The 18,767-nt window shown below is 36.1% G+C and overlaps 1 protein-coding gene across 2 annotated transcripts in view; it reads right to left on the bottom strand.

Annotated features, from left to right (window-relative positions):
• Positions 1-18,767, bottom strand: part of LOC150098902 (poly(rC)-binding protein 3-like) — a 435,954-nt gene that overhangs the window by 17,599 nt on the left and 399,588 nt on the right. The gene's annotated exons all lie outside the window — the stretch shown is intronic.

Below are 18,767 nucleotides of genomic sequence, written 5' to 3'. Positions count from 1 at the left end.
CGCAGCAATTAAGCCTATGAGACTAATGTAATAAAAAAAGAAATAAAAATTCGTGGTACTTATATGCCCTTAAGGTTCACGACTTACTAGGAGTGGCTTTCGCATATATATACATTCTCGTGTGTGTGTATGTGTGTGTAAACTGCGTGTTCTCCTGGTCGGATATGAAAAAGGTGAGTTTTTCATTCACGTTCAATTGAAAAAGCCCTATAAAGATTCTTCGCATCATAGAGATTCGAACTTTGGCATTTCTAACCAAAGAACTTCTTCGAAACCCACTGAGCTATGAAGGTGTCTTCAAAGAATTCGTTTTTGTTTTGTTCGGCTGTGTTTGGTTCACCTCCGCCATTTTTGCTGACACTTCATTCTTCCTTAATTCACTGTTTAGTTATACTGTATATTATGAAGAGTACTTTTGCAGAACATGGAAAAAATAGTCCTCACAAAGTCCAACCAAGCTTCACTAAGCACAGCCGAAAGTACACGTTTGAGGCATTAGTTGAATTAGTAGATACTAATGGATGAAAATTCATTAAGAGCAATTCTGAACGCTCTGGTTAACAAGATTCTGGTGAAGCTGCAACCGACCCAGCTCAGAAGTCGGTTCATTTAAGCTGAAAAGAAAGAAATCAAAACCGGGCGGGTACAAATGGGAATTGACTGGAAAGGAAACTGAGAATAGGGACAGCGGGATTTGTTTTCTACCAATAGATTGGCAAGAAAAAAGAGATAGACAGAAAGCTGAACCTGTGGATATTGACCTAAGGTAAAGCAAAATTTGAGTCGCGGATCAGGTCCAAGGCCTATGAATTAATTGCAGATGGGGGACAGAAAAAAGTTTCATCAGAAGAAGGAAATGAACACGCTAGAGAAATAGAGAGCTAAATAAGCAGTTAAGTCAAAAATAAATAAATAAAGCTCATTCGAACTTTATAACGACTAGAGTAAGTGATAATAGAATTGTTTATAATCAGAGAAAAAGGAGGGTGAACTATTGATTTGATTTTTGTTGCAGGCGAAATAGAGGCAACGAAACTTTGGGAGGAAAAAAAAAGTATTTTTGACGAGATAGTGTCCTAGATTCGTTAATGATAAAAAACGAGGGACAGTTTTATATGCTGATACGGTGTATGCGCACATTCAGAAGAACAGCTACAGAAGAAACTGATCACTGTAACACAACTATGAGCCTCCGTAGCTCAGATGGTTGGAAAGACATGGGTTTGAATTCCGCTTATGACGTGGGGTACTTTTATCGGGTATTTTCCATTAAATGGCGAGTCAGCAGGTCTCATATGGAGGGTGTTCTTCTTCCGGAAATTCGGATTTTTCGTCCTTCCAAACAGGAAGAACAGGCGCAATAAGGATTAACCAACTTATTCTGTCAAATATGGTTTCCAATACATGCAAGGCGAAGCGTGGGTCTACGAGTAAGCGTAGATCACCTGGAAGGAAGAAAGGACAGAACTGTGAGTTACATGTTCACAGAGCGTGGTTTAAAACAGTAGAGAAAATGGACAAGTTAACTTAGACTTAGAGTGTACGTTTTAGTGATGGAAATTAGGATCCGGAGGTAGCGAAGAGGATTTCACTGGACTAAGTTTTTTTTTTTTTTTTTTTTAAATAGTGTAAGCAGTCTACTTTGGGAAAATGAGGTATTTCTTTCATGGGAAAAGTATGCGAAAAAGTAACAAGTTATTTTTATGCTTTATTTTTTATGTTTATGGACTCGATTGAAATGGTTTGGAAATGTCAGAATGAATTTACAAAGAATACCAAGAAGAATGTGTGAAATGAAAACTGAGGAGAAAAGACCAAGGAGAAGATCGTGGAAACAATGAGGAGATCAGATAAGAGAAGATAAAAAAAAACATGAGCCGGAACAAAATGTTCATGAAGGAAAAATATGGGAGCATAGAAAGAAATGGAAAAGTAACTATAGTAATTAGAAGTGAGCATGCAACATCATTATATAGCGGCTCCCATGAAGATGCAGTCGTGAAGAGCAATTATATATTTTTTTCATGTTTTAATGCTTTTTCCCCCTTCAATTTAAAAATATATGATAGCCAAAAAGTCGAGCTCGTCCGTTCAATCATCCCGTCTTATTTTCGCTTCTAACTTTGACATTTATGAAACAAATCGGGTGTTTATACTGGCAAATTTGATCTATCACTTTACGCTCATTCACTTTTATCCAGTTGTAAGTTGTAAATTGGATAGAAGTTTAAATTATATTGATTAATTTCACAAACTGTCTAAAATTCATCCGTCAAATGTTTATTTTTTATATTGAATCCTGCCCATGAAAGGCTTTAATCCTACAGTACATTAATAAACTGAGCTTCAAGAGACCAAACAAGGTCCTTTCACAATCGCTTCACTTCGGATATCTAATAAAGAGGGAAAGGGGGGGGGGGGGTAAAACGACTATTGTCTAAAAACTTGAGAGAGTGGGTACGCCATCCGGAAAGCTAACTAGACTTGCAACTTGAAAAATAAAAGTACTCCGAATTAGGAAAAAAAAAAAAAAACGTGCAACCTTACGTTATGCAAATTTATTATTTTTGAAAACAAAGCAAACAACGTTATAATACACGTGTGTGAATTCTGATGTACGATATACAAATGACTGACATGTGAAAGAAAAGTCACTTTTTCAAAAGTGCAGAGTTCAAAAGGTTTTTTTTTTTTTAGAAAAGTATGGTAGAAAGTATCGCTGATCGATATTGTGTTTAATGGAGGATTTTCACTCTTGTTCTAATTTTATATTGAAATACGAGACTATTTATACTTTATATATTCTCCTATTTATTTAATTTTTAAAACAAATAAATCCTGTAACACCTTTTTTAGTCCTAAGTTGTTTTTTTGGGGTAAAATTGGGGGCTTCACCCCTAGCATTCAGCGGTAATAGCTCATAGCAACAGATGATTTTAAAGAAGACAGTTGCCGCTATGTTGTGATCCTAAAATATAATTCATTGTTTGTGAAGTCCATAGTTAATGTAAAAACAGTTTGCGGAGGGGGAAAAATTGCCTACAAACGAAGATCGACCGACTCTTGAACCAGCTTAAAAAACAAGATCAAATTGTAAATGAGCAAAGCTCGACAAAATTATACAAAACTTTACTCATCATGCAAAAGCATTCCCATTTTTTTTTTCTTAAGTAATATGTCTCAATAAGTCAATAGTAGTTCCATAGTGATTAATGGTGCTGCCTTGTTTTCTTTAAGTTAAAGATTTCGTTTAGAAGTTTTTATTAAATTAAAAAAAAAAAAAAAATATATATATATATATATATATATATATATATATATATTGTCCGGTCGCATTTACTCGGCAACTGGCAGCAAAATCAACAAATACACTTGCCCACTCGCATGTGAGCGAACGTACTTGTCGACCCCCCCCCCCCCCCCAAGTGCTGAGGATCTACTCAAAATTAGGTGACTAGCCATCGGAACACAATTCATCCATCATCATGCTGCAGTCCCCACGTGCATGAGTTGCAAAGCCTATAGAATTTAGCAGTATGAAGTGTCGAGGTTAGGTGTGCTTTGAATTAAGACAGGTCTGTGCTGGTTTTGTTTTTCTATCCCCCCCCCGCCTTGGAGGACGAATTCCGAGAAATGGACGGGAACAAAGAAGAAAATTTGATTTAGTGGATTTCAAGTTTGAATAGGAGGAAATTTGACTAGATGTGTCCGCTGTTTTTATGCAGTTTAAAGAATGTGTGTGGGAGAAATTGCAAACAAGTTCTTTGGAACATCGTCTTCAAAATGTTTTACCAGCCTAAAAAATCATTCCTTTAAGTAATTAAACGTAATTATTTACCGCTTACACAACAAAGCTTAAGTTACGTCACTCGTTCATATTTAACTAAACAAGTTCGTTGACGTCTCTATAAATGAACTTAAGATTAACGAAAAGTTGTTTTGGAAATATCGTGTTCTAGTGAGAGCTTAGGTATTGATTTTATCCGAAATACAGTTAAGTGTATGAAACAGCGCAAAAAATTGATGGAAAAAGGCGCAAGCGTCATTTCATTGGTGCATTCAAACAGAACTAATTCGCCGTGAAATAAAATTTGTTTGAACGAGTCGTAGCGGCTCTTAAAATATAGTCGGAAAGTAATAATATGGGGGCGAGTCAAGAGAGTCGCATTAGAGTAACTACTACGGAAGAAGGAACATATTTTCGTGATGCTAATACACGCATGTATTAGCATCACATATTAGCACCCATTTTATAAACGCGTATAAAGCAGCAAATAATATATATTTAATGCGAATTCTATGTGACACTGATCGTAATCTAATAGTCCAGCATAAACGTCAAATCACTTTTCTTTTTCAATATATTTTATCCTTTCGTTTTTTTTCGAACGTAAGACATGTTTGTACAAGAATATCGTACACATATGGTGGTAATGGCATACACTTTTGGGAATTTTCTTTCGCTATCTGATTATGTATTTTAAAATTTTCATAATAAATGCCTTTTAAAGTAAAGCAGTCGTGAAAAATTAAGCGTTGAGATATTAAACTGGAACAGCAACTGAACGTTCTTTAAAATGAATGCGGATCGGCATTGTTTCTTCTTCCCCAACCCGAATGCTTTTATCTACTTGTCAAGTAGATAATTATATTAAAGTCGTATCAATTATGTATTTAGCATAGCTTAAACTAACTGCATGATTTGTGCCGAACCATAAGCTATTCTGCTACTTAGTTTTGCTTGTAAAGAACTAAACATTCAACAACGAGCTGTCGCAAACAACGACAAAAAAAAAAAAAAGCCTATTTGCAAGCCTTTTTTTTTAACGTCCTCTCAGCACGCTGGACGTCTCCAGTTTATTATTATTTGGCGCTTCATATCTGATTTGAAATCAATGAGAAACATCGATGTTGAAGCGGATAGTAGCAGACACTTTAGGAGTTCAAGCATTTGTCCACATCGCATTTTGAATACTTTGAACTGTTTGATGAATTTGAATACAAACTGGTCTAGGAGCATATAATCCTCAAATTACAGTTTGGTTCATATTGAAAAATCTGATAGGCTATAGGTTTATATGTAACCTTACTGTCTATGTAAACAATATAAACTGTGACACATCCCACAAAAGGGCTGGTTAATGCAAACTAGATTGCACCCTAGTAGCGAACAGCTCGTTCCATCTCTTTCTGCAAAGAAGCAAGACAAATGAAGTTATGATAAAGTAACTATTTCCGAACTGTATCAAGGGATGTAACCATGTTTGGAAACAATGTTCAATCAGGTTGTGGCAGGCAGGCGTCACTATACCTACATTAGGGACCTGGCCTGCGATAAGAAACACGCTTCATACTATCATCACTATCCTCCTGCAATGAGCACCTGACCTGGCTTGATTGAGCATCGATTCATGCTGCTGGCGCTGCAGGTTTTTTTTTTTTTTTTTTTTTTTTTTTTCCGGCTCCTAAGGTTGTAAATTTATATTACTTAGTAATATAAATGAATTACTAATCTATATGTATGAGTGGGCTAAGGATTTTTTTTGTGTTTCTTATTTATTTTTACATATTTCAAAAATGCTCTACAGACCAAACATGGACTTTTTCAAGCCAGTTTAGGTTTCCGTTGAGCGGAGCGGTGATCTCGCATCCAAAGACAATCAAAAACATCCATGCCCATGGCTGATTCGAGTCTGCACGCTGTTAATTGAAAAGCGGGGATGTTCAGCACTCAGGCATGTTAGCAAGTGCACTATACCAGTCACTGCTAGTTTTTAGCTGACAGGTGTGGAAAATCAGTGAGGTCCACTTGCCTACCTGCTAAACCCAATTATCTCAATGGAAGTAATTATCAAGATGCACTGTGCGTTCGTTCCTATGTGCTCCTTTGCCAACCACTGTTGTAATGGCCTGCCCTGCAGCTCGTCTGCACGATTCTTGTCATTCTAAATGTTTCCGGCCACAGAAAGCGGTGCGGGGTGGATGTTTTGTTTGTTGGATCATTCTCAGCACGCTCAAGATATATTATGAGTGATCAACCTCCCCCCCACCCCCATTAGAGGAGCAGTTACACTAATACTTGCAAAAGCACGTCTACAGTCGACTCATGCTTCGTTCAGTTATTTGGGTTGCGTTGTTGACTATTGGACTTGTTGAATTGCGCGAGCACGTATCCTTTCGTATCTACCACCCCTCTTTGTATAGTGCAGAACAACAAATGTGATGTTTCTGAAGAAGCATTGGGTTCCAAATTGACTACTCAATGTCTATAATGCTGTTCTCTAATTTCTTTTGTGTCGTTTCTTTATTTTTATGTTTCAGTAAATCGTCTGCTTCTGTTTATTTAATGGCTTTGGAATAATTACACTGAAGTATGATGAAGATCTCATTTTCAGCACTGATCATAAAATCTTATGTAGCAATTTCTTAAATGGACAATTCAGAATGAGGCCACTCTGAAACCAAACACTAGACATGAAGCTTCTAAATTAAACTATTAGGCGGCCATTTTGGAATAATTAGCCAATGTGATCAAAAAGAATATTGCGATAATCGAATGATAGTTTTTGAATCATCGTACATTACTCAATACAGGATTAATGTTTTTATTATTAAATTATGAATCTCACCAACGGCCTTGACTTGTTTACAATATAAAAGCTATTTAAGATAATAATAGAAGTAATAAAGTAATTATTATCGCTTTAAAATTCTTTTTTTTTTAACAATCCAAATTTTCAATAAACGAAGCGTTAGAACGATAAAAAGAAACTGCTAACACTATCATACATATTTGACATCACTAATACCTGGCGGTGGAAAAAGAAGGTATGGTATCTTATTTTTGTTGCGGATTCACGGCCCAAGCAATTACGGCAAATATATTATGTCTATTAATCGCGTGTTGTTCTGACTAATTTGCCTATTTTGAAATTAAAAACCCTTTTCTTTCCTGCATTTTTGTTAAAAAATGAAAGGAAGTGGAAGCTTGATTCAGTCGTGAGTGAAGTTTTTTTTTCACAGCTATGGGAAATCTGTAAAAGAAATTCGAAACGTGTGCGCATCAGGCTCGCTGCAATCCTAGTGAGACAGCCACAGAAACAAAATGGTACAACAGATATTGGGAATAAAACAAGTTGAGTCGATCCATGCCAGTTGAGTGAGATCCCGTTTTAAAAATTTGAAGGCAATACTAATCGCTTTCATTGAAAAACTGAGAGGGTCTTGCAACTTAGAATTTCTTCACCAACGACAGAGTAAAAATCAGACTATCTACAGAGCCTCTTGGAGATACAATTAGTCGAAAATGACTTTACAAATAATCTTTCTATACTTATGAAAATCCGCGGTCCAAAACATGTCCAGGAACTCTTCCCCCAAATACGATCCCGGTGATTCTTTTCCACTTTCAAATTTGTTTAGCCTAAAATTTTCCCTCTCTTCCTTATGCTAAAAAAGCAAGCACTTTGACAGAGAAATGATTGCAAGATGTCGAGAATATGAAACTGAATACAACACGATAAGCAGTATGCTATTATTGGGAGGGGGGGGGACTATTAGAGATGTACTAAACAACGAAAAGTATGCTACATATCAGATCATCCTTTGAAAAAGAAAGTAATGTATATAACTGTATATGTTTGCCATATAAAAAGTGTGCCCTTGTTGAACTGGATGTGTGTTCATGTTATATTCATTTAAGCGCTTCACATTAATCCAGAGTTCTAACTCATCTTAAGTTTTTCACAATAACTGTTTACAACTGATTTTGGTCAAACGTCTATAACCTGCTATTTGCTTCTTCGTCCATTCAAGGCTGAGACAGGTTCGACTGCAAGTAAGAAATGCTTTGCTTCGCTTCACTTCGATTATACAATAAAGTGAAGTGCGCTTATATTTTCAGGATAAAATATTATAACAGATGGTCTTCATTAAATGATGGTACTTTATTCGGCATGTTCATGGAATATATAATATAATAATCAGGAAAAATATTTGTCTAAAAATTGATTATTCTCGAATTTAAAATTAAATCCTCTGACGAATTTTATTTCCCAGTGAGAGTAGGCCCGAGCTCCTTTAGCCCTAACTTTTGAGGTCAGATTACTCGAATTTAAGAATATTCAAAAATAATTGTTTATATATAAAGTTAACTTCGTCAAACAACTTTAATTAATGGAATTTGATTATAACACTCACTCTTTTGGAAAATTTTCAAAACACACATTTTGGCTATTAATATGTACAATTTTCATTGTCATTTAGACAGGAAACTACTAAGTAGCTAGTCAACAGCGTGCTAATGCGTTTTGGGTGACAAAAGTAATTCCAAAATTACCAAGACTAGTAATCAAATTAATACATAGTATTAGCCTTTAGCAGAGCAAGTTTATTGGCACATACAAGAGCACTGGTGGAAGCATCGCAAATCTGGTGGTTGGTTGCGAAGAGTAATACTTGCTTAAACATGCTGACATCAATTAACATATCCTCTCCTGTGCAACCATCTGGCAGTTAATGAGGATTCTGCTAGCATCATGTATGCGAAACTTCTGCTGTTGCCAACAGTTCGGGTATTAATATAGAGTAGTCTGGTCGTGAATTATGTACACAGCCCTGAAGTATTAATGATCAAACGATTTATATAAATGAGTTTTACATCGGCGCCTAATTGTACAACTATTCCGAGTAGTTTCTCGGCCAACTAGGAAACAGATGGTGAGGGTGCGCTGCTGGCACGCGCGGATTATGTGAGCTTATCGCCGAGTTCGTTATTAGCATACCTATGGGAGAACAGTCTGATTGTGCATTTACGTACGAACACTGGTAAGCATAAATATAAATGAGCTTAATATGTAGAGTGTCAGCCATGACAATACTCGTTCCTGCACTGCACTTCGTGCGGAAAGACAACAGAATGCACGCAAATTCACGAATGTGGAAGAAGCATCGCACATTTCTTCTTCTTTGTAGCAGATAAGAAATCACTGTGTCAAGCAATTCATTACTGAACAAGTGCTATTTGACTAGCAGAATTCTTATCTGTACGGACAATAATTCCATCAAGACTTTCTGTCCCTGTTTTAAGAACGCGGAGACCAGTGCTGGTTAACTTATATATATCATTGTGATATATACAGTGGCAACTTTTATTTCGTTCAAATGGCTACAAAAAACGTGATTTCAAAGTAGAAATCCGTAATTTTATGATTGCGGACAAGGGAATTTGAATTAAGTTTAAAGTGCAATCCATTTTTTTTTTTCATAAAAAAATTATTTCATGATTTTTCTTCTTATATTTAAATAGGCTTTGAATGAATCAATAAATACAAAAACACCTCGAAGAGCGAACTTGATACAAAGTACGTTTATCTTCCTGAGGACTGGATAAAATTATATCGCGAACTTGATCGTATTGTCATCGTTGCTGCATTAGAGAATGATGACAACAGAATTATTGAATATTGCACTGCCACTCAACAGAGTATATGCGTATCTTTGAGCAAAACAGCGCCTGAAATCATATGTGATAAGGTGGAGATTTAATGATATCCTGAATTTAAAAGTTGTGAATGAGCTTCAAATGCATAAAAACAGATCTCATATTTGAAGTGAGAGGGAAAACATCTGCGATTAAAGAAATTTGACTAATTGCTAATCGAGTGTTTTTAGCAGAACATCATGTCAGGTAGCAATTACGGTACCCCAAAACATCTGTTTTGGGGTACCGTAATCTGCACATCTGGGCACAAAGGAACTGTTGTGGATGGACTATAGTTGGAAATCCACCACTAAAAACGTAATTCTGCAGAATGTAATCCCAAACATTTCTAAGAAAACGCAAAGATAATTAGTTTGTGTCAAAAAAAAAAAAAAAAGTACCTTAACATGAACAGGATATGTTCCGCACAAGTGACTTATGTAGTTCAAAATTGTATTTGGCGAATAGCATGGAGTTTCTGCAGTACAAAAACCACTTACTAATTTGTCCACCATAAATTAGTCCTAGAGACAATTTCAGTATCTCTAGAATCCAAGCTGAGCAGTTTGTATTCTAATTAAAGAAGTCATCTGTAAATGGAGTGAAGTAATAATCCTAAGTCGAGAACAGCAAAATAAAAGAAACTGATTAAAATTACTAGCAGTTACAATTTTTATAGATAACGGATTTGAGTTTAACATCCGGAATATAAGATGTCAAAGAACCATAAAGATGAAAAATTTTGCGAACCTTTGGTGACAGAAAACGACCATTGTGAAATACGAGAAGAAAGAGGATTTAAAAAAAAAACTTGTGTGTGTAGAGGGGGGAGGGAGGAAGAATTATCGCAAAAAATAATGTAAAAACAGCATTTGGATGAGAAGGATGAAACATTATTTCTCTTATAGTTGTACTGTAATAGTAATATAGAAATAAAAAACAGTTTAGACCAGGATTCGGAAAACCTTTTGTACTTGCGGACCAAATTCACATCCGACCTAATAACGGGAGCCGAACATATCAAGTAATTTGTTTTTTAAAGACGATATGTATAATTGTTAATTTGTTATTTTCTTCTTCTCCACGAGCTTAATGGACCATTTAAGTCTAATACTGTCATCGCCAGGGTTTACCATCTATCAGGCTGCATCTGAAGTAACGTGTTCATCCAGTTTTAGGTCTTCAGTGCGACATCCATTCATCTTACTTAGGATCTTTCTGCGAGTATTTATGCCAATTTTATTTGTAACCACCTGTTTGATCAACTGGTCATCTGCCCTCCAAACATGGCCAAACACTTAATCTCTTACATTTTATAAATGATAGATGTGAGGTTTTTGAAACAAGTTTCGCAGTTCTTCATCATGTCTTCTTTCATGCAGTCCAGTATTTCGATTGTATGATGAGAATGGTCCAAAAATCCTTTTCAATGCCTTTCTTTTCAAATGTAATGTTTTCTATCATCTCCGTGTTTTCTTATTGTTGACCATGTTTCATAATGGGTGTCACAATTCGGGCGTAGTAACTGTGTTTTGTATTTTCTTGATAATATTCCGTATTTTAAGAGTCGTAATATTGCAAATATCCACAATTGACATTCTCGATTTTCTCCTCTTTTGTTGTTGCATATTATTATAGTTGTTAATACTGACTCCTAGGTACTAATATTTATTTGATTTAAGGATATTATCAACAACCAGGTTGGATCTGTCATACACGTATCTTTAGTCATTTCCTGGTTTATGACAAGGTCCATAGCTTTACTTGCCTTAATTTGATGTAATTTGTATAACATCCTGACAAGAGTCTCCAAGGATAACGATGTTAAGACCATAAGCCAGCAAGAACTTTTCCCTTTTAATTACATTCTCTTCGTTCGTTTTGATCTCTAATGACTTTTTCCATGCTAGGATCGACGAGAGAGCATTTCCTTGGTGAAGTACAGGTTATATTTCAAAACTTGGTAAATATTCCTATAGGAAACGTATCTTACAGAGGGCGTGGCGATTACATAGTTGTATCGTATTTTTATACAAAAGTATGTAAATATTTTGTGATATTCTAAAAAAAAGATTATACAGATTAAAAAAAAAAAAAAAACTATAGCAGTATCTCGCTCTTGGACACTTCCTACAAGATATTATCTACATTGAATAAATACGTTAAAATAATTAATATTTATATTTCAAACCTCGTCGGAGACTATCATCGTGGCTTTTGCAAGGAAATGTTTATAACTGATCACATTTTCACACTCGCGAGAAATTGTTAGAAAAACGTTCTTAGAATTTGTTAAGAATTGCATCTAGTATTTGTAAACCTCATACATACAGGATACATCGAAACTCACTATAGGATATAGTGAAACTTTTTTCCTTTTGAATTTATTATTCAAAAAAACAAAAAAAAAGCCAGAAAGACATTGTGCAAAAAAGGAATGTTAAATAATAAAATCCAGTTTAGTTTCAGAAATCTGTATTCTGTTGATCCAGAGTTGATGATTACGATTCTTCATATAAAGTATACATAATATCAACCTCTTCAGAGTGCACCCTTGATGAATATTGTAAGAGAAATATCGATATCCAACCAGATATGAATTGAAATAAAATTTTATCTGCTTTCTGTCTGCATCATCACAAATGCTAAGTCCCATTCTTATAGTTCCAGACAAAATCAATAATCGACGCAACGATGGTTTCTGATATCTTCATTGGTGGCAATCATGATATCAAACCAGAGCTTTCAGGTTGTTGATTTTGATCTCGTTCATAACAAAACAAACGAATAACTAACCGCAACCAGCATATCTGTAGAAGTAGAGCGGTATATTCCAACCTCATTTCTGTATATACCAACATCTGTAGAAGTAGAGCGGTATATTCCAACCTCATTTCTGTATATACCAACAGGGCTACTTTGGAAAAAGTGGCATTATTTTGTCTAATTCGTGTTGTGCTGAAAGTCGTTTGCACACAGTTTAAGAAGTTTCTTTCCACTTGTAGTACACAGAGTGACAAAAATGTAAGGTCATGAAAAAGAGAGGGGGATATAATATGCAATTCGCTTCCTTGGTGTCAATAGAGACCATGATTCAACACTAGCTTCAGATCGCCTGTAGTATTGCGAGTACTTCAGTTAATATTAACATGCGGGATTTTTACATAATGGCATCAACAGCAACTCAGCGAAATTTTGTAACAATTCATATACGATGAATTCTTATGGACTTTTCCCAGATGAAATCTCTACCTCAACTGGCATAACGCTGAAATATTACTTAAGTTTTTGTCCACACACGGCACTGTCCTGTTATGGATATCGAGATTCTCGTGTGTGTGTGTGTGGGGGGGGAGATATATGAATAACAGTCTTGATTAACAGTAGTGTTCCTGCTGGACTCTCATTTTTCGAGACGAGATAAAAATTGGGGTAACGAGGTACGTTATTAATTGAAATATTTAAAGCATTTAACTGAACTCGGTGAACCATATTAATCTTACGGTGAAGAAATTTGCGGTTCTCCATGACATTCACACCGGAGCATACTTACTGATCAAGGAAATTAATCATTATACTGCTTAAAGTATCGACAAAACAGTTAATATGAGACAGTGTATTATCAGTCTTCAATTTTATGTGAGGAAACACTGCAACGTACGAAATTTGAACCAGTTTCTTTCCCAGAGATGGACAGCTAAAGCTCAACCAATTAGATGAAATTCTACCTTAAGAAACTGGTGGAGTTTTTGATGGTGCGGGATTTTACAAGGTGATCCCATTTCTGATGTTTTGCATTTCCACGAAGAAATTCTATTCGGAAGCCTATCAGAATAATGGGTGCTCTTTTGTTCTACACAGTGCAGCCGCTTATTGATGCCAAAAGATGCAATGAAGAGCAAACAAGTCAAGGTAACATACTGTCAGATACGAAAGTTACAACTGGATTGATTTATTATACCGATTTCGTGGACACGCCTCTCCCTCCAGCACAAAAATGCATTCAACCGAATATAAACTGAATAATATGGCCACTGCCATATCGTAGAGATAACCGTTATGCTAAGGTATTACTATGTTATGTATTGAATTTAGAAATAGCGCATTTCTGATCTAATTTGATAGCACTCGCAGCAACGCCTACAATGCTGTAAATGCACCGTCTTTAAATTAGTAAAGGTTCGGGACATTAGATGAGTTACAATACCAAAGTGAAGTAGCTGGAAAACATCGAATGAAAATATTACAAAAGTCAAAATGCGCAACAAATTTTTTTTTTTTTAATCTAAGTCTGCCTTCTCCATAAAAAAAAAACAGAACGCCCAGTTAAAAACTTCGAAAGTTACTTACATGAATATAAATTGCCAAGTCATATAACTCGGATACGACACTTCGAAATTCTTATCAGCTACTGTTGTTGTTGTTTTTAAAGTCTTTATTACGGGAATAATTTTCTTCATGTACTATTCGAAATTTCATCATACCACGCTTTCCGATCGTTTAAAATTGATTAGTCCCAGATTTATTTAGTTTCCTAACCGCAAATCGAGTGAAACATCCATTTAGTTTGCCTCAATTCGAATCCCACTACAGAAACGGGTATTTGTGCAAGTTTTTAGATGAAAGACGAATTGTATTGCTCAATGTGAAACCACCTCTCCTAACTGGAAGTGGCTTGAAGTTCCATATTTGGTCACTGGAAGATTTTCGGCTTCTATCCTTTGGTAGTAAATGTTCGCTAGCTTTAATATCTTTCTTAGGCGGAATTCACATAAAAATACTCACCAGTGCTTAGTAGTGGCCTATAAGACAGGGTGGGTAGTTAATTTCATATTTTTCCAAGCTACAGAAATATCTTCCATATGGCATCTGTACGGTACGAATAGGAAGTGAGCCAAGTAGATATTTTTTTTTTAAAAAGAAAAAAAAGTGTGGTGGAGGTGTCTTGTTCCAAATGTTTCTGAGAGAAAGAGAAAACACTAATGCGTTTGCACTGAAGTTTATGAAATACTACAAAAATTACAATTCAGTTTTCTAAACTGCAACATTGCTGGACTGGACTGTGTAGTTTGCTGCAACAATACCACATAGTCCAATCCAGTAATGGTACTGTGCTATTTGAACACTTTGTCAAAGACAGATAATGAAAAATACTCTATATTGGGACATCATTTCTCTCCATCCTTAAATTAACAAATGTCAGTTTGTGTTAAGCAAAAGTACAAGTTTTACTGTCCATACCAAATTCGATAATGTTTGTTCTCTCGCCTATGGCGCCCTGCGCGAATCCTCTTATAAGTCAATTGTGGTCCATATTGGTTACGGAGAAGAAAATTGACAGATAGGAGTAGACGAACCCGGAAAATTAGGAACATACATTAACAAGTTGTTCAATAGTATTATTCATCGAATGTCACGAGTTGTACAGCAGCAGCTTTCATGACAAGAGTTGACTTTCACAGCACATTACCCCTATCCAGCGATTCATACATGCATATCTATGCATTCTACTTTTCGAAGTGTTATTTAAGGGAAACGAATATAAACTGTCCTGACTATTACGAAATATTTTCCTTACATTACTTTTTTTTTTTTTTTTTACTTCAGGTACACATTTCTGCTGCAGTCATCTTTTTCTAATGCATATATCGAAGAATGAACAGATAACCTACGTAAGCGTACATTATTAGAATTAAAATAATAATACATTTCTATGAGAGTAAAAGGTGTCGATTTGTCTCGTCTAAACAATTTTCTGAAAATTTCTAAATTCTTAGGCATTGCGAGAAGCTACACACAAAAAGAGGGGGATGGTAGAAAACTGGTTTTCTTAATATTCACTGAAAACAAACGTTTATTAAGTGTTGATTAGTCTCGTATATATTTTATGGCGGCATAGCATGTTATTAGCTGATCCGGTTGTCTGCTTTTCAGACAACTGGACAACCTAAGCTTGCAAAGTTTTTCAGTGAAAAACCTCAGTCCTGCTGTATGATACCGGCTAAATGCCTTTACGATGGTACGGCACTCCTTTCCATTGGAAAGAGTGCGGTACCATCGTATATACTTTATTGGCAAGAGTGATGGCTGACATTCCATTAACAATGTTCTGAATTAAAAATCTCATGAATGCGAATGTCGACTAAATTTTGCCCTTTGCAGTTTTTTTTTTTATTATTACGTGACACCTCCTGGGAGTCCAAAGACTCACCGAGGGAGGGCATCTACTCTATAACTCTCCGTTTCCACCACTCAATTCAACAACTACAGCGAGCCGCATCATCTACACCAACGCCATTTACTGTCCATCACCACTAGTATTTTCACAGACAATCACAAACATCCATGCCCACGGCGGGATTCGAACCCACGGCCTTTTGGCTGGAGAGCGGATATGCTAATCACTCCGCCAACCAGGCTGGCATTCGAATTAGTCCTGTTTTCCGATGAGAAACGTTTCCCGTCATGAAGGCGGTCTCATCAACAAAGCAATCAACATTTCAAAAAAATTTAAGGAAATTGGCAATATCTGAAAACTATACGTCGAAATTTCTAGTTGTCATAAAATTGCGTAGGTTATATGGAATAATATAACCCTTAATTCGGCAAGATAACGTTTGGTCGCAGACATTACAGTTGCTCTAATTTCATTGCACGCACTTTGAGACCATTCACCTTACTGGAGTCTAAAGATCGAACTTTTCTAGCTCATCGTTTCCAGATTATTTAATCCTTATTCCACCCACAGTACTAATGCGACAGTTGTCGAATCCTTCGTGGGTGTGATTATCATTTGGGGGCGGGGGGGGGATCGCCACTGGAATGTTTATGATCACTAATCGCACGCTGATTTTTGGGAAGTTAGTAATGTATTAGTGTTTTTTCCATCAATTAAGTGTTTATCATGTCTCGGTGACAAAAACACTTGTCGGTGTATTTGCCGATACACTATCTGTGTTCCAACATAAAATACCAGAAGCATAATAATGGATCGTGCTTTCACGAAATACCTAATATGCAAAAATTTTAGTAATGTAATATGGCAGTGAGGAAAACTGATTTCACTTTATTCTTGAGCCTTGGGTTGGTTTACTTTGGAGGCAGTCGATGTCCTAAGATCCTTGGCAAAATTTTTCGGGAATCGAAAGTTAATGCATGTTTTCAAGAAGTATACATTACATGAGGAAGCATGTAATGTATACAATACATGTAATGTATTGTATGCAGGCGTTTTTCGAAGGGGGAAAACCTTGCAAATTTGTCTGGAACTAGGTAAAAAAGCAACTAAGATAAATATTCGCTTTATCGGCGAGATTTGAACCCAGGATTCGAAAATACGTCATGCTTCCCCCCCCCCCTTCTATTTTAGCATAAGTTTCGTTAGTTTTCGTGGAATGATTCTGGTGTTATGACCGAAGCAACTAAGCTACGAGGCCAGTGTATTTTTTTTATTTATTTATTTTTAATGCGACTCCTACCGATGAAAGGTTGCAAACATATAGTGCATTAATATCATGAGTGGGCTAAGGATATTACCATTTTTTTTTGGTATTTTTATTTATTTTTATGTGGACCGGAAACCCTACCTTCGAGACCAAACATGGAACTTTTTCAACTGACTTCAGGCCTCCAATAAGCGGGACGGTGGTCACACACCAGACGATCAAATTCATATTCCATAGCCTGGTTGTTGGAGAGCGGATGCGCTAACTACTCGGTAACTCAACCTTCAGTTGGAAAGCCCTTATGAAAGTTCTTCGATCCTAGACAGGATTCGAACAAAGTTTTTCCAACGAAAGGGCATCGTCGATGCCGAATTAGCTACGAAGCTTTCTTCGTGGAATGAATGGCATCATACAATGCAAATACAGAGTTACTTACTATTATAATAACGGAATTAACTCACGTAAAATATTCTTTATTCGTAGAATTTTCGCCTGAGGATCACAGGCATCATCAGTACAGGTACAAAGGCTAATTAAACAATAATTGTTATATTCACAAAGCGCCACCTAAGTGGTTAAGGTTAAATTTCCTAAATTTATTAAAAAAAATCCCCCCCTTTTTTTTAAAATAAAATATATATATATATATACGTGTATACAATTACAAGTTAGGAAAGATTTGCTGATTTATAGAGTACTATCTCCCACAAGGGGGAAAGACGTAGGCCATCGGATCCGTTTAGGTTAGGGGAGTAAAGTAACGTTTCACATGTTTCTTTGTAAAGCCGTTCGTTCCATTAGGAACCGACTTTTGTGAATGACTTTTCCCAAATCTCAGCTATCTACCAAATTCCCTGCTCTTGTGGGTTATCATATTTCGGACAAACAGGAAGATCTGCTCTGATCCGGTTAGAAGAACACAAGTTGTATATCCAGTGCCTTGAACCTGAACAGTCTGGTCTTGCAGAGCGTGCAATCAACACTAGACAGAGCTCATTGGAACAAGACAAAAGTCGGTTCCTAATGGAACGAACGGCTTTACAAAGAAACATGTGAAACGTTACTTCACTCCCCTAACCTAAACAGATCCGATGGCCTACGTCTTTCCCCCTTGTGGTAGATAGTACTCTATAAATCAGCAAATCTTTCCTAACTTGTAATTGTATATACGGTATATATATTTTTATTTAATAAAAAAAAGGGGGGGGATTTTTTTTAAAAATAAATTTAGGAAATTTAACCTTAACCGCTTAGGTGGCGCTTTGTGAATATAACCGTTATTGCTTAATTAGCCTTTGTACCTGTACTGATGATGCCTGTGATCCTCAGGCGAAAATTCTACGAATAAAGAATATTTTACGTGAGTTAATTCCGTTATTATAATAGTAAGTAATATGTCTACTCACGGTATTTCCTTACTTAAACTTAGAATTAAGAATGTTGCTGAAGTTCATAAGGTTCACAATTCCTTGCGCTCATCCATAAGAAATTATTCCTTTCGTTCTTTGTGATCCAGATGCCTTTCTCGATTTAGTCTACCTAATACATGAGCATGCACGTTCTCCATCTCCATTCGTCCTGCTCTCTCCCTCCTTTTTTTCCCCCCTGAAAGGGATAAACAAATTGCGTATTTAAATATTTATCGCGTTGAAGTGTTTAATACCATCGTTTAGCATGGCAGATCAATCTCATGGTTGCGTGCTGCTGTCATATTTATTGTCAAGATTTTAATATTATATAGGAATTGAATGTATCCTCCTTTAGGAAGACCTCCACCCACTTTAACAACCTAATTCCAGTAATTATGATTAATGGATAAGATTCACAGCCACCGATTTTTT

The sequence above is a fragment of the Typopeltis vanoorti genome, chromosome 15, assembly GCF_054136105.1.
Source record: "Typopeltis vanoorti isolate ZY-2024b chromosome 15, IOZ_Tvanoo_1.0, whole genome shotgun sequence".
Lineage (NCBI taxonomy): Eukaryota > Metazoa > Arthropoda > Arachnida > Uropygi > Thelyphonidae > Typopeltis > Typopeltis vanoorti.
The sequence above is the reverse complement of the archived record's forward strand: the minus strand, read 5'-3'. Positions and strand labels throughout refer to the sequence as shown.